General features: G+C 30.8%; 1 protein-coding gene across 1 annotated transcript in view; it reads right to left on the bottom strand.

Annotated features, from left to right (window-relative positions):
- The window catches only part of tnc (tenectin), a 108123-nt gene extending 94455 nt beyond the window's left edge, over nt 1-13668 (bottom strand). Inside the window, exon 1 of the mRNA XM_036357159.2 lies at nt 12943-13668. The gene's annotated coding sequence lies outside the window, so the exon portion shown is untranslated. The remainder of the gene's footprint in view (nt 1-12942) is intronic.
- Between the last annotated feature and the right edge of the window lie 280 nt (nt 13669-13948).

The raw sequence follows: 13948 nt of genomic DNA on the forward strand, positions 1-13948 counted from the left end.
AAGCTAATGATCTGATCTACGGTTATTTTAAAGTACTCTGTACCTGACAGAGGCAACGAAAGAATGCCAAAAACTGTATCTAAGAAAAATATGCATTAAAAATAAGATTTCATAACATTTTGGTTTACTGGGTGAATTTTCAATAAATTGATGTCATACTGCATAGAAAATACACATATACACTTTTACAATTGATACATCTAGTGTCCGCTTTTCGCTATATTAGAATTCGTAAATGTTTGGGTCTTCAGTAAGATTTCTTTCAAAATTCGCAAAAATATAATTGGCAACACCAATTTCCTGTTGCACTTAGCGTTGTGCTAAATCATTGCTAATAAGCTTTAAGTGTAAACAAAATTAATTATTTCTGCGAAAAGAAACGAAAATTATGCGGAAACAATTCGGATGTCTGCAATGCGAAGAGTAGAGTAATTTAAATACCAAAACAAAAGATTACAGTAACAAAACACATAATTTAATAAAAAATTAACAAGAAGAAGACCAGTCGATATTTATTTGACAAATAAAAAATTATGAATAAAATACTTAGAATTCCACAAAAATATAAGTATATAATAAAATAAAATTACAAAAATATTAAACTTTGAATTTTTAATTAAAAATTTAACCTAAAAAATTAAAATTAAATTAAAATTAAAACATTTAAAAAAAATCAAAATTAAATTAAAAATTAAACATTGAAATAAAATTAAGTTAAAATTTAAAATAAAATTTGAGTAAAATAAAATTATAATTTAAATTAATGTATTATATTAATTAGGACCAGGTTTTTTTTAATTAAAAAATTCCATTTAAAATTAAAATTACATTTTATTATAGTTAAGTTGAAATAAATTAAAATCAAGGTTTAAAATAAAATAAAATCAATCAATGTTTGAAATTTAAAGATATATGTGTATATGTGTATATTAAAAAATTAAGACTTAAGCTTTTACTTATAGTTAGTTATTGTTAAAACTAAATTCAAAATAAATTAAAATTTATTTAAATTTGAAATTGTATAAGAAGAAAAGTCTATTAAAAATATTTTGGAAAAATCATAGAAACTAATCTTACATATATATTTAAAATAAAAAAAAACTACCAAGGGTCATATATAATTTAAACTGAAAGAAGGGAAATCCCACCAAAAAAATTACGCGAAACGAATTTGCCCACGTTGTGCAAAAAAATGTCAAGGAAACGATTGAACCGCCTAACGCACATCTTACTGTTGTCAAACTGTCAGCCGCCTCGGCACATATAGTTTCATCCAACAATAAAATGTCAAAAATGCAACCTTGTCTGCGAGCAGCAAAATTAAATAAATAATGAAGTCGAAAAATCGCAAGCACGCCCAATTGCACAATAAGCCGCTTAGTAATCGCGTACAGTCATCGCCAGTATAATAGCGCCGATGGTCAAGTCGATAAAAGACTTACAACCACAATGACAACAAAAATGCCATACAACTATAAAAACGCATAATAAATATTTGCTGATTTATATGTTCAATGATGAAACGTTTCTGTGCTCAGCTGCCTATTCGAGATATCAATGTGCACAGCAACAGAAGAGCTAACTGGCTAACTGTGGGCGCAGCTGAGTGTACTTTGTAAAAAAGTGCTTTTAATTATTTACCTCAACTGCTGTGATGTGCCGAAATATAATACATTCAATGAAAATATTTAAATTTGTAATTGAAAAAAAAAGGCAGCGTGTAGTAGGCAAATTTGGTCAGCCATGCTTTTGAAGTAGTTTTCTCAAAATGTTTAAATTTTAACGAGAAGGTTTTTATTTTCTGGCATGTAAAAAAGTCAACCTGCTGGTAGTAATATTTTGGAAAAATTTGTGGCGCATGTGCCCCGAAAGAATTATTGTTTACCGACCGTGAACAGCAGCTTTTGGTGTGACTGGGCGTATGAGTAATATGTGCTACAATATTGTTCTGCTCTTAATGGTTATGGTAATTTTATGGTAGTTTTCGGGTTTTATGTTATATTTGTATTGTTGAAGCAGTATATGCTTATAGAAGGGTATAGTTGTTGTACAGAAGCCAAAATGGATTGAAAATGGAAATATTTTTTTTATGTTTTTTTCATGTTAGGCTTCAGGCTTCTTTTAAGTTGTAACGTACTAACTATTATTAGTATTATTTCTGTTTTACAGCAATTAAACACTATTTGTTTTTATTTCTTAAATAGTTTTTTTTTTAAATTTTTTCATTTAGTTTTACATAAATTTTGTTATTAATAAGTTTTTCTAACTTTAACATTTTTTTTAAATTTATCATTCTATTTATTTTTTCATAAACAATGTTTTATATTATTAAAAATGATTTTATAAGCTTTAATTTACTTTTGTCATAATTATTTATTTACTTTTTTATTTATTTTTGATTTTTATTATTTACATTTCTTGAATATTTTTGCTAAGTTATATTTAATTGTTTATTTTAATTTTTTTTTACTTCGATGATTTTATTAGCTTTAAATAACTGTTATTATTTTTAAATTTTATGGCAATTAAATATTATATGTTTACACTTCTTAAATACTTTTATCAAATTATATTTTTTTATATAAAAATATGTTCGTTTGACTTTGTTTTTTATTAAGTATTATTTTTCTAATTAATTTTTTCTAATTTATAAAACGAACTTTGGATTTTTCAAAAAATTGTTAAATTTTATTTTTATAAATATGGTTATTTATAAATTTTTTATTTAACTTTTAATTTTTGTTTTTTAATCTTTATAAACTATAAATATATTTTTTTAAACTAAAAATAAACTATTAACACATTTTTTTTAGTTTTTAGGTGAATGGTTCAAGTGTTTGTTTTTGGTAGAATCTTCCTATCTAAAATTTTGTAATACCTAAAGATGCAAATATACCGCCTTTCATAACTGCCATTTTATTTTATTATTATTATTTTTTAATTAATTTGTTTTTTTTTTGGAATGTACACACTTTCACAATTTCTAATACTTTTCAACTTGTATTGCAGCTTAATTACAAGCTCCGGTTAGTAATAAAAATATTTTTGAACCCTTAAAATGATATTTTACTTCCAAACTTCTCATATAGATACTGAAACTCATACATATATTTATGTCAATGCAAATATATATACATATATATACACTGCGACGCATTAAACGTTTTTTTTTCCAATCTCTATAAATTTTCAACCAAAAGCAGTGAAAATCTGCACCACTCCACAAATTAAAATGAACCTTCAATTTTTGGCATTCCAACCACTCATTGTAGAGACAACTTCATGCAACTTGTCGCCGGTGGCTTTTCACTTTTACGCGTAGACTTTTACTACAATACAAGTAAGTATGCGTCAAAAACAAAAAAAAAAATAACAACGATGAGTAAAGCAAAGCTCACACCAATATGTGCATAGTTATATATAGGAAGTGTGTATGTATAAATTTCGACGGTACAACAAGTGCCAGCTGAGGTTGCAAATGTCTTTTTTATGTTATTTAAATTTTTACTTCCTTTTATTTTATTTGTATTCCTTTATCACACTGTGGCAACACTACATTGCGGCGACGACAACCAGAACGTGCTTTACGCACGTCGCCTATGGCATTGAAACGGCTGAGCATGTCCGATGCATGCGGAAATAAATGGTATAAGTATATATGTGCATGAATATACACACATACATATATACGATAGTGCTTGCCAGAATATAGGTATCGCAAGAAACCGAAAACTTTTAAGCGGAAGCTAGGCGTTTTGCCTGCTAAAGTTTATATATTTTTTGGCAACTTACACCGCCAACTGTGTGCGTGTGTTTGTTTATTGACATTGTTCCCTAGCAGCCTTTTTGCATGTTTGTATATATACTAGTATGAAGGTTTGTGCCTTGACGCCCATCCGCCCAACATTTTCTGGAGCAGACAGCTACTAGACGTAAATGCAAGTATGGTATATTGTACTGTATCTCACAAGTCTTTCGCGCACAACTACAACAACAATAACAAAAAAGTACATGATATTTGAGGGTCGTTGCTTTTCTTCCGTAAACGAACTGAATTTTCTATTTTAAGTGGTTTTTCATATTTTGTTGTGACGCGCGTTTAAACAAAAGGTTGAACTGATAAAGTTTTGCATGTATATGTATATACTTGTAAGTATGCTTTTTGAAGTGAAAGTTATGGTGCGGCAGTTGGGCAAATATAAAGAAAAACTGAGAAAAAATTTTGGGAAATTATTGTAGGCACTAAAAACATTGTATATATAAATGTTCTTACTATATGTGCCATATTTCCCATAAGTGTTATTGCTTCTTCAGGGAATATACATATGCATTTCTCTAGAATGAGTTATTATGTGTCTTGTAAGTGGTAATATTTTATTCTATTGTGCTGATTTATTCCATATACCTCAAAAAAATTGTATCTTGTTATATACTTTTGTTATACCCCGAACAGCGTATAATAAGTTTGCCACGAAGTTTGTAACACCTAGAAGAAACGTCAGAGAGCTTATAAAGTAGCATAATATGTTGATTTGATTTAGCCATGTCCCCCTGTCTGTCTGTATAGATGCGAATTAGTCCCTCAGTTTTAAAGATATCAGCTACTCATTTGCCGAAACCGCCGATATCGAACCAATATATCTTATACTCCAAAAATCAAGTTCTTGTATGGAAACTTTTTAATTTGACAAAATATCTTCAAATTTGGCATATGGTATTGTCCAATACAGCGCTATAATCTCCGTACATATTGTTAAGATCGGAACACTATAGCATATAGCTACTATACAAACTGACCGCTCTAAATCCAGATAAATATCTCTTTATGCTTATAAGTAATACCCTTTATGCTATAAGAAATGTACCTATAAAAGGTGTTATAGCAGCCGAAGTTAACGTCTTTTCATGCTTGAATTGAATATACTTTCCGAAATTGTTTTTATATTTATTCAAACTCTTTTTCGATTTTATAAAAATTTTATATTTAATTTTTTTTTTGTGTATACTTTCCACCTTGTTATTACTTTTAAACATATTTTTTAATTTTTCTTTACTTAATATATTTTAACTCAATTTATTTAATTTTTTAAAATTAATTTAGATTTTATGCATTATTTAGTCTTATTTTATTATTATCTTATTTTTGTTTTTAATATTATTCATTTGTTAATATTCAATAACTTAACTATTTGAATTTATGTCATTTCAGTTGGTTTTATTATTAATATATATATTTTTTATATTTTAATTTTAATTTTAGTTAATTTATTATGTATTTGATTTTACTTTTTAATTTTTATTAAATGAATTACATTTTTTGTTGTATTAACTATTTTTTATTTATAACACTTAATTTTTTATATTTTCCGTTCGTCTTATTTTGTTGTATTTAACAATGATAAAATTATTTTTATTTTAAATATCTTCTATATATTTAGTTGTCTTTGTGTTTATATTTTTCAAAAAGAAAATAATGTTTGCATATTTTATCTTTAATTTAATAAATTATATTTCATTAATAAGTTTCATAATTTTTCATATTTTTATTAAATCTAATAGTAAATTTATATATATGCATATATAAAATTGTATATCCCACATTATTTTCTTTTATTAATTTTATCACCGATTCCGTGTTATTTAAAAAAATTTGTTTACGTATTTTGTATAAAACTAAATTTTGTTATATTTTATTTCAATTTTCCTATAATCAGAGCGATTATATTTTTTATAACAACAAATTTATAACATCAATTGACGTTTAAATTAGCTTATCACAATGACAGCGTACAATCTTGCGGTAATCTACTTGCCTAACAACTCACATGTCATTAAAAGAGAACCCTGCTGCAGAAACTCTCCAAAAAAGCCAGCACTCAATCAGCATCCGTCAAATTTTATATTGCAGACAGACAGACATTGACATTGCCAGAAGTGTCAGCATGACAGCGCATTTGCTTAAAATGTGAATTTTCATGACAAGCGTGGCGGTAGTGGCGGGAACACGCTGACGCAAAGTCCTTCCTCTGCCAACTAGACAAATGGCATATAAATCCTGTTCGGTGCACACACACACGCGCTCACTTACATGTATGGGTGTGTTTTTGCGGTTCAAGCTCTTTGCGAATTTTTTGCTTTATCTCTTGTTCGAATTTTTGGCATTTTGGCCATTTTTGCATAGTTCACCGGTTGTGGCACAGCTGTGTCATTCAATATTGCAAGTTGTGGCAAAAGTATTGTGCGCTTTTTTCATTTAGCCTGCAGCTTTGAGGCTTTTGTGCTTACACTTTTTTAGCATATTCATTTTGCGATATTTTTATTATTGTTTTTGTTGTTTTTTTGTTATTTTTTTGTGTACTTTCGGCTAGCCCATCAATAAATCTCGAAAAAGTGCGCAGACGACAAAGCAGCAAAGTTATGGTCATAAAAAATATTACTACGAAATCCTGCATGCAGTTAAGCTTTTGGGTGTGTGTGTGTGTGTGTGGGCTTGCCGCATATAAATCACATATTTGTTGCCAACTTCGCTGCCATATATAAGCTCTTGCAGCAAATGCCAATACATCTCCCCGCAGCTACACATGGCTTATGATAAATATACGAGTTGGCAACATTTCGACTTTTCGTTGTTCTTTTATTTTTGTTTATCAAACACACACATACATGCAGTGTGTGCATCAAACGCCTTCGAGCGCAAACAATTTGTGTAGAATGTGCGCTGAATAAACTCAAACACCTGCTGCTGCTGCCCTTATTGCTTGTGAACTATGGCCTACCCTTCCATATATACGATAAAAGACAAACTATATAGATTCAAACACATATATGTATATATATATATATGTGTGTGTGTATATATGCTTGACTTTAACATAGTTATGCTCTTGTTAAACGCTCGCACCCTCGCTTTTCATTGACTGCTTGTTTGATTTTATGCTGGTGGTTTCGTTACACACGACACACTGCTATTCGATTTTTATTTTCGGATGTTTGCATTCGAGATTCATTATATGCTACATTCCAGCATGTGAATGTGTGTGTACTAATGGTCTTTTGTGACTTTATACTCTGCGTTGCAGAATAACGTCAGACTGATTTCAAACTGTAATGCTTCTATGAATTTATTGATATGGTCGAAAGTTGACGGCTCTTAAGTGGGCGTTAGAAAATTTTAAAAGTAGAACTTTGAGGCGAATTTTTGCTCAGAAGGGGTGAGTGCGCTCAACTCAAAATAAATTAAAAGTTTTAAATGACTTTGAGGCAGGTTCTTTAATTACAACAAGATTTGTCTAAAATCTCATTCGCTTAATAATTTTACAGCAACTTTAGCATTTCTGATGAAAAAATATTAAAATTTATTAATAATATGATAATAACGAATCCGATTCAAAAATCACTTAATAAAATTGTTGTTCGAAAAATATTGAATGCATAAAAAAGTGAAAATATTCACTCAATAAAATATCAGCTCAAAAAATATTGAGTGTAAAGAAAAATGTATCTGAAGTTTCTAAAAATTAAAATTAAGGTAAAATACTCACTCAATAAAACTTTCGATACAAACATATTGAGTGCAATAAATAATATCTAAATAATAGCTCAAGGTTTTGAGTTTAAATTAAGTTAAAATACATTATCTAACTCAAAAAATTTTAACATCTTATGTCAAATGAATTGAATGTTATTTGTGTGCATTCCTCGAATGCAGCTAATTTTTTTGCTTATTAGTCACTTAAGTACATGCCTTGAATTCATGTGAGTATATAAGCCTTATCGAAAAGCCTTGTTGACTGCTTAGTTTTCATCTTATGTTTTGGTTTGTGCCAAAAATATGAAATTTTCTAACTATAAATAAATCTTTGGCTTACATTTCCTTTTTTATTGGTTTTGCAAAGGTTTTTCCACTTTTTTTGTTTTTGTAAACAATTTTGCCAGACTCGTTGAGGTTTTGTAAACTTTGCAACAGAATGGACCGAATGATATTGGAGTGCAAGGCAAGTGGAGAAGTGGACAAGTGAAAGGGCAGCGGAAAGCTGTCTGAGCGGATGTCTCAGCTTGCTGTGTGCTTTATTTACCATACACTGTGTGACATGCATGTATAAACAACAAATACGTCAGTGTGTGTGACGCATGTGGCAGTAAAATGAAAATGTCATAAAATATGAACGAGTTGACTTTTGTTGTAAATGACCAACCGAACACAAGCACCAGGAAAAACAGGAGTAAGTGGAAGAGAAAAAACTAAAATGCCAGCGCATGTGAGTAGAAGGCAATGACTGGGTAGAGCCTCGGCGGCTTTTGATAAAGACTGCGTCGCTTAGAACTTTTAGATGAATTTTGATGGCACTTTTTGGTTTATTTTGAATTTGTAATGCTGGAGAAATATGTGGAAAGCATTGAATTAAGGTGCTTGGAACACACATGAGAGTCTCGGCTAGCGGCCGGTCAGTAGTTATAAATGCGAATATTCACACATAGGTATTACGCCATATTGAGTGTCTAAGGCCAGCACTTAAGTCAAATTTATAATCCTCATTGGGATGTGCGAAATGTAACAGTTGGAAACTTTCATAAATTTTCGCAATAAATATGCAAAATTAAATTTTTACAATTGCAAGAAAGCTGGAAGGTAAATTTTCACGCGACCGCTTTTCCACCGCAAGCGCAGTGCCAAGAGCAACCTTCACCCATAAATTCTAATTAACAAGAACACACTTACAAACACTCGATGGCGGGCCATAAACAAACACGCACTCACTTATACACACACACACGCATACTTGAATTTCAAAGAGCAACGCCAAAGAGAAATGCTATTCATAAATTAAGTGCCAAAACAAGCAAGGCTGCCAGTTATAACAACAACAACAGCAGCAAACATGCAACTGGCATAGAAATGTTGGTTGTTGCATTCAACCCAGCGTGCCACATGGTTACACGGCGAATGCGGCCATGAACTCAAAGCGCGGCGCGGCAAGTGCATACAAGTGCCGCAGCAGCCACAGCTAGAAAATAACGAAGCGCTATGAGTGCGCCTAGTTGTTGTGGAGAGTACAGTTGACGAGAGGGGCGCATGTAAGAGGACAGCACGTAAAGGGCAGGCAAACGTGTGTAAGGCCAGAAAACGTGAAAACCGCGCACCAGGCAGCTGTAAAGAAGAGCTAGCAACAGCAGCAGTGTAGCGTTCAACGCCATAAACCAACGCAGTCAGGTCACCGCCGCACAAACGCACACACATATCGCACCAGTGTGAGGCGCCGATGGCCATGGCCGTGGCAGTGACAGCGGCCGCAAGCAAAATAAACAAAACGCGTAGCAGGCAAGCAACCCCAACTTAAGCTGAAGCATAGCAGAATCCCTGCGACAGGACAACGTCTAAGGCACTACTAGTACTAGCGTAGATAGTGGGGGTGTAAAAGAGCAGCGCGGTGTAAGCGTGTGCTCGCGCGGAATGCGCGCGGCTCGTCATTAGCAAAATGCTTGCAGGTTGCGCGCGAAAAAGGAAATTACAAACTTTACCCCCAGTTATGTGGCGCATGTTGCGCGCATTTATTGCCCAGCTCAATGGCTCACTCACCCACTACCCTAGTCAACGCCCACCCAGGCGCTTACGTGCCCGCCAGTTAGCTTAAGCCATGGCGCACAGTTCGCTCTCTCCCCCTCTCAGCCACTCACCCACATTAGTCGCTTCAGTGCGCCGGCAATATATGTGCAACTGTTTTATTTTAAATATTTGTAGCGTATCCACCAAATTAGTACAGTGTAAATTTGGTGCGCATTAACAGGACTTAACCTCTAGACTCTCCTCGAAGTGCGCTAATAAATTGCCGACAATTGCAATTTGGTGTAGTGGAACGCGGGGTATTTGTAAAAAAAAACACATATTAAACAAATAGTAAAAATAACAAAATTTTGCTAAGTGGTATTTAAGTAACTAGTTGACTAACTAGTAATAAATGTAACAAGTATTAAATTTATTGGAAATTAAAAAGAAAAACTCTCAAAAAGTTACAAAAATCGAAATATTAAAGTTTATGTACGCAACTAATGATAAAACTAGTTTAATAGTAGCCACTTCCGTTACTAGACAGTAAGTAAACAGTTGCAAAAATGTACGCTATGTTCCACATGCTCCACTATATTAATTCCTTCCTGGGCATGGCGTTGCGCCTAAGGAGACACCACAGCTGCGAGCGGTTCGTAGCGCATTCCGTGCAACTTTACTGTTTACGCGATTTTATTTATTTATCTATCTTTTTTGAGTTGTCTTGTTTTGAAAATCTTTTTAAAAGCATTTTGTTCAGCATTTTATTTAAACGCCAATTTCATCGTACACTTGTGTGCATTCTGTTTACGTTCGAATAGCACACTAAGTGCTGCCAGCCACGCTAACTGTGCGGTGCCGCTGCCTCAATCGCTTAGCTGAATGAATTGCCGCTAAGTTGCCTGGCTCTTTGTATAAGTTTATAATGTAGAGCGCATGTGTGTGTGTGTGTGTATGTGGAAGGCATATAGTTGCGGGTGTGTTGGCTGAGGCGCTGGTTGCGGCTGACTGCCAGAGCATTTTTATGAATGAATGAAATAATAATGCGGTGTCGCTGGCAAATTACGAAATATGTGTTTGTTTTGCACGGGAAGGTACTTTTTTTTGCTTTTACAAATTAATATTACACATTTCTTCTCTTTGATTTTGTTGTATGGCATTACAGCATTATTATATTTGGGTGTGTGAGTGTGTGTGGTTTTCTTTTGGATTTTGCGGTTTTTTCCCATTTGTTGAAGAAGGGATGCACCAGATATCTGTGCGAGTATTCGTGTATAAAGTTATTCTGCGAAATTCGTAGATTCTTCTAACCGGGATTTATAAAGAATGGCTGGAGAAATACTTATGATATGGTTTTAATAAGAATGTTCCTCTTATTGGGGAAATTCATCTTCTTTAGTATTTTATAATCTTTGTTTAATACAAGAATTATTGTTTAAGAAGATTTGAGGGCAAACTTTTAAAATTTAAATTTAAAAATTTCTGAAATACAGAAAAAATTCCTAATTTTAAAGGAAAACTGTGAATATGTAATTATTGTTTGTACCAAAAAATAAAAAAATTTTGCAGGGAATTTAACAATGTATAAAACTATAAATATATACATATGTTTGATACACGAGTATATATTATATTTCTATTAAAGTCGACTAGAGGCATTGAGTATAAATTATAATTAAAATTAAAATTAATTATAAAAAAAAATATTAAAAATAAGTAGAAAAGTAATTAAAAATTAGCAATCTTCATACACAAATATATTTCAAAAACAAAAATATGAATTAAAAAAAATGTCGGTTTCAAAAAAATTAAAAAATTAGAAAATAAATTTCGAAACGTTCTTTAAACAATAAATATAATATAATAAAAAAAAATGTGACAAATATGTTTATCGTTAACGAATTCGAATTGCTTTGCGGGTTTTAAAACATTTTAACGCTGTAATTAAATTATACTAGTTTTTTATGTATATTTTTCTATTACAATTGAAATCACCAAATGTGTTTTTAACAAAAGTTAAAATAAAATAATACAAATGAATGAGTACTGTTTTCGAAGTGTCAATTGGATTTTCAACAACAGTCTTATTGTTAAATCATAATTGCTTAAATATTATCTTATTTATTTATATCACAAAATTTAAGAATAAAAAAAATATTCTCAAAATTAATTTGACTAAAAGGCGTTTACTCATGATTTTATGTTATTAAAGATCATGGGTGGCTGACTCTAAAAATTATGTTTGAAAAAAGCTTTATAAAGGTCGATATTACAAATTTTTTATGAAAAAAAAAATTTATAAAAAATTTGAATTGAGTTCAAATCTCTAAAATAATAAAAGCAAAAAACCGTATGTTAGAAAAATATTTTATTTGTAAAAAAATAATTATAATTAATAAAAATGCGGGTGCGACTTTTAGAAAATAAAATGCAGAAATTTTAATAATAATATAATAATTTTTACAAATCCACAAATTAGTAAAACGTGTTTCTTATGCGCTGACTATTTAATACTTTTAACTATAGTCAAATTGGTATATTTTCGAAAAAATTTTAAAATCACAAGAAATTGGAATGCGAGAAATGTACACATATATTTTTATAATACAAGTATATGTATATTATTATATTATATTTTTATCTTTATATTAAATTAAATAATATGTTATATATGTATATTATGTTATATTTTTATTTTTATTTTATTATATACATATTTAAATTTTATTATATTACTTATGATTGAGAAAAAGTCGTTTCTTATAAATTAATATTTTTAGCGCATTTCTATTTGATATTTTTTGAATAAAAATTATATGATTTTCATACCAAAACAATTTTTTAGAACCGTTCGCCAATTTTCTTCGCCTTTCATTTAAAATCACTTCAAACCCACATTATTAAAATTCACATACAAATATAACAGTGCTTAATATTAAACTTTCAATATTTTTGTTTAATGCTAATTAAATAGATTCCTCATGTCGCGGAAGTCTTTTCAAAATTATATGCTAATTTTAAAATCCATTTAATTTTTCTCCTTATATAATATTACAAAATTGTCACAGAAGGATTAAATATTTTTTAAGCATTATAATTCTCTTAAAAATTTTTAAAATTTTCATAATCAAAAAAAATATTCCTTAAAAATTTTCAGACACATTTTTGATTTCGAAAGCACTTCTCTAAACAGAATCGTTCTCAAATAAAAATTTGGCAATGTTTCAAAAATATTTTACATCTTTAAAAAGTTACACAATTTCTCTAAAATATTTCGCAATATATATTGTTTTTTTAATTTTCAGTTTTCACCTCAATGGTTTTATTCACTATGAATTGTCCTCGAATTATCCATAATACCTAAAGTTATATTCCAGCTAAAAGCTTCTCCAACTCACCTTTTTCACTTGCTAATTTGAATTTCCTCGTACTGATGGCGTCTGTGTGCTTTTTGATAAAAATTAACACACAATTTAAGTTAAAATGTTTGCTAGTTTATTTTTTATATATTCCAACGCAATTTATTTTTTACACTTTCCTGGCAGATTACACTATTGTATATTTCACTTGGGTTAAAGCACCGCAAGGATTGTCTAAAAATACGATTTTTTCGTTCAAAAAGTTCTAAATATTTATTTTACGGTTGCTTATAAAATGACGTTGAACTTCTCACACAGTTTTCAAAATTAATCCATTTCCAGTGGTTGCTGCTTAGGTTATAGTCCTTCTGCAGTTTTTCGTGAACACTGGTCAACACTTTTACACAACACTTTTGAGATTTTCTCTGCAGAAATTTTTGTTTTACACAAAAATTACTTGCAGTAATTTTTCAAAAATATCTAACTGCCCAAAAAGCATTTGCACTAACGCAGTCACTGTTTGCTTACTTTTGTAAAAAAATAGAACGGTTTTGAAATTTGAAAAATTTCGCAAAATTCTCGTTTATTTGCTATTTTCGTTGGTTAGTTTTTAATTAGCTGCTTTTTTGAAATATTTTTTCGCTAAGCAGAAATCATATATTTGTGTGTACTTTTAAATAAGCAAAAACTGAAAAAAATTGCTAGTTGGCTAGTTGCGACGACCAGCGCTGTGGGCTGTTGGATGTTGTTGACACCACCGCTTCATTTAATTCAAAGAGACTCGAAGTCTCCGCGTCTCTACGCTTATTTATATAGCCTCCGTAGCGCGGCGGCTTGTAGAAAAGCGACAGCCATATACTAATTCCATAAAAGCCAAACGTCGAACGCGCGCGTCGGATGATACACAACAGCAGTGTTAGCGGCAGCAATAGCGGCGGCCACGGCAAATAACACTGCACAGCGAAAGCAGCGAAGATGGACAACAGCGCCGAGAAGCGCACTGTTAAGACACTCAATGTGGCTGTTGGTGATGACGATGATGAAT

Source organism: Bactrocera oleae, chromosome 2, assembly GCF_042242935.1.
Source record: "Bactrocera oleae isolate idBacOlea1 chromosome 2, idBacOlea1, whole genome shotgun sequence".
In the NCBI taxonomy this organism is placed as follows: domain Eukaryota; kingdom Metazoa; phylum Arthropoda; class Insecta; order Diptera; family Tephritidae; genus Bactrocera; species Bactrocera oleae.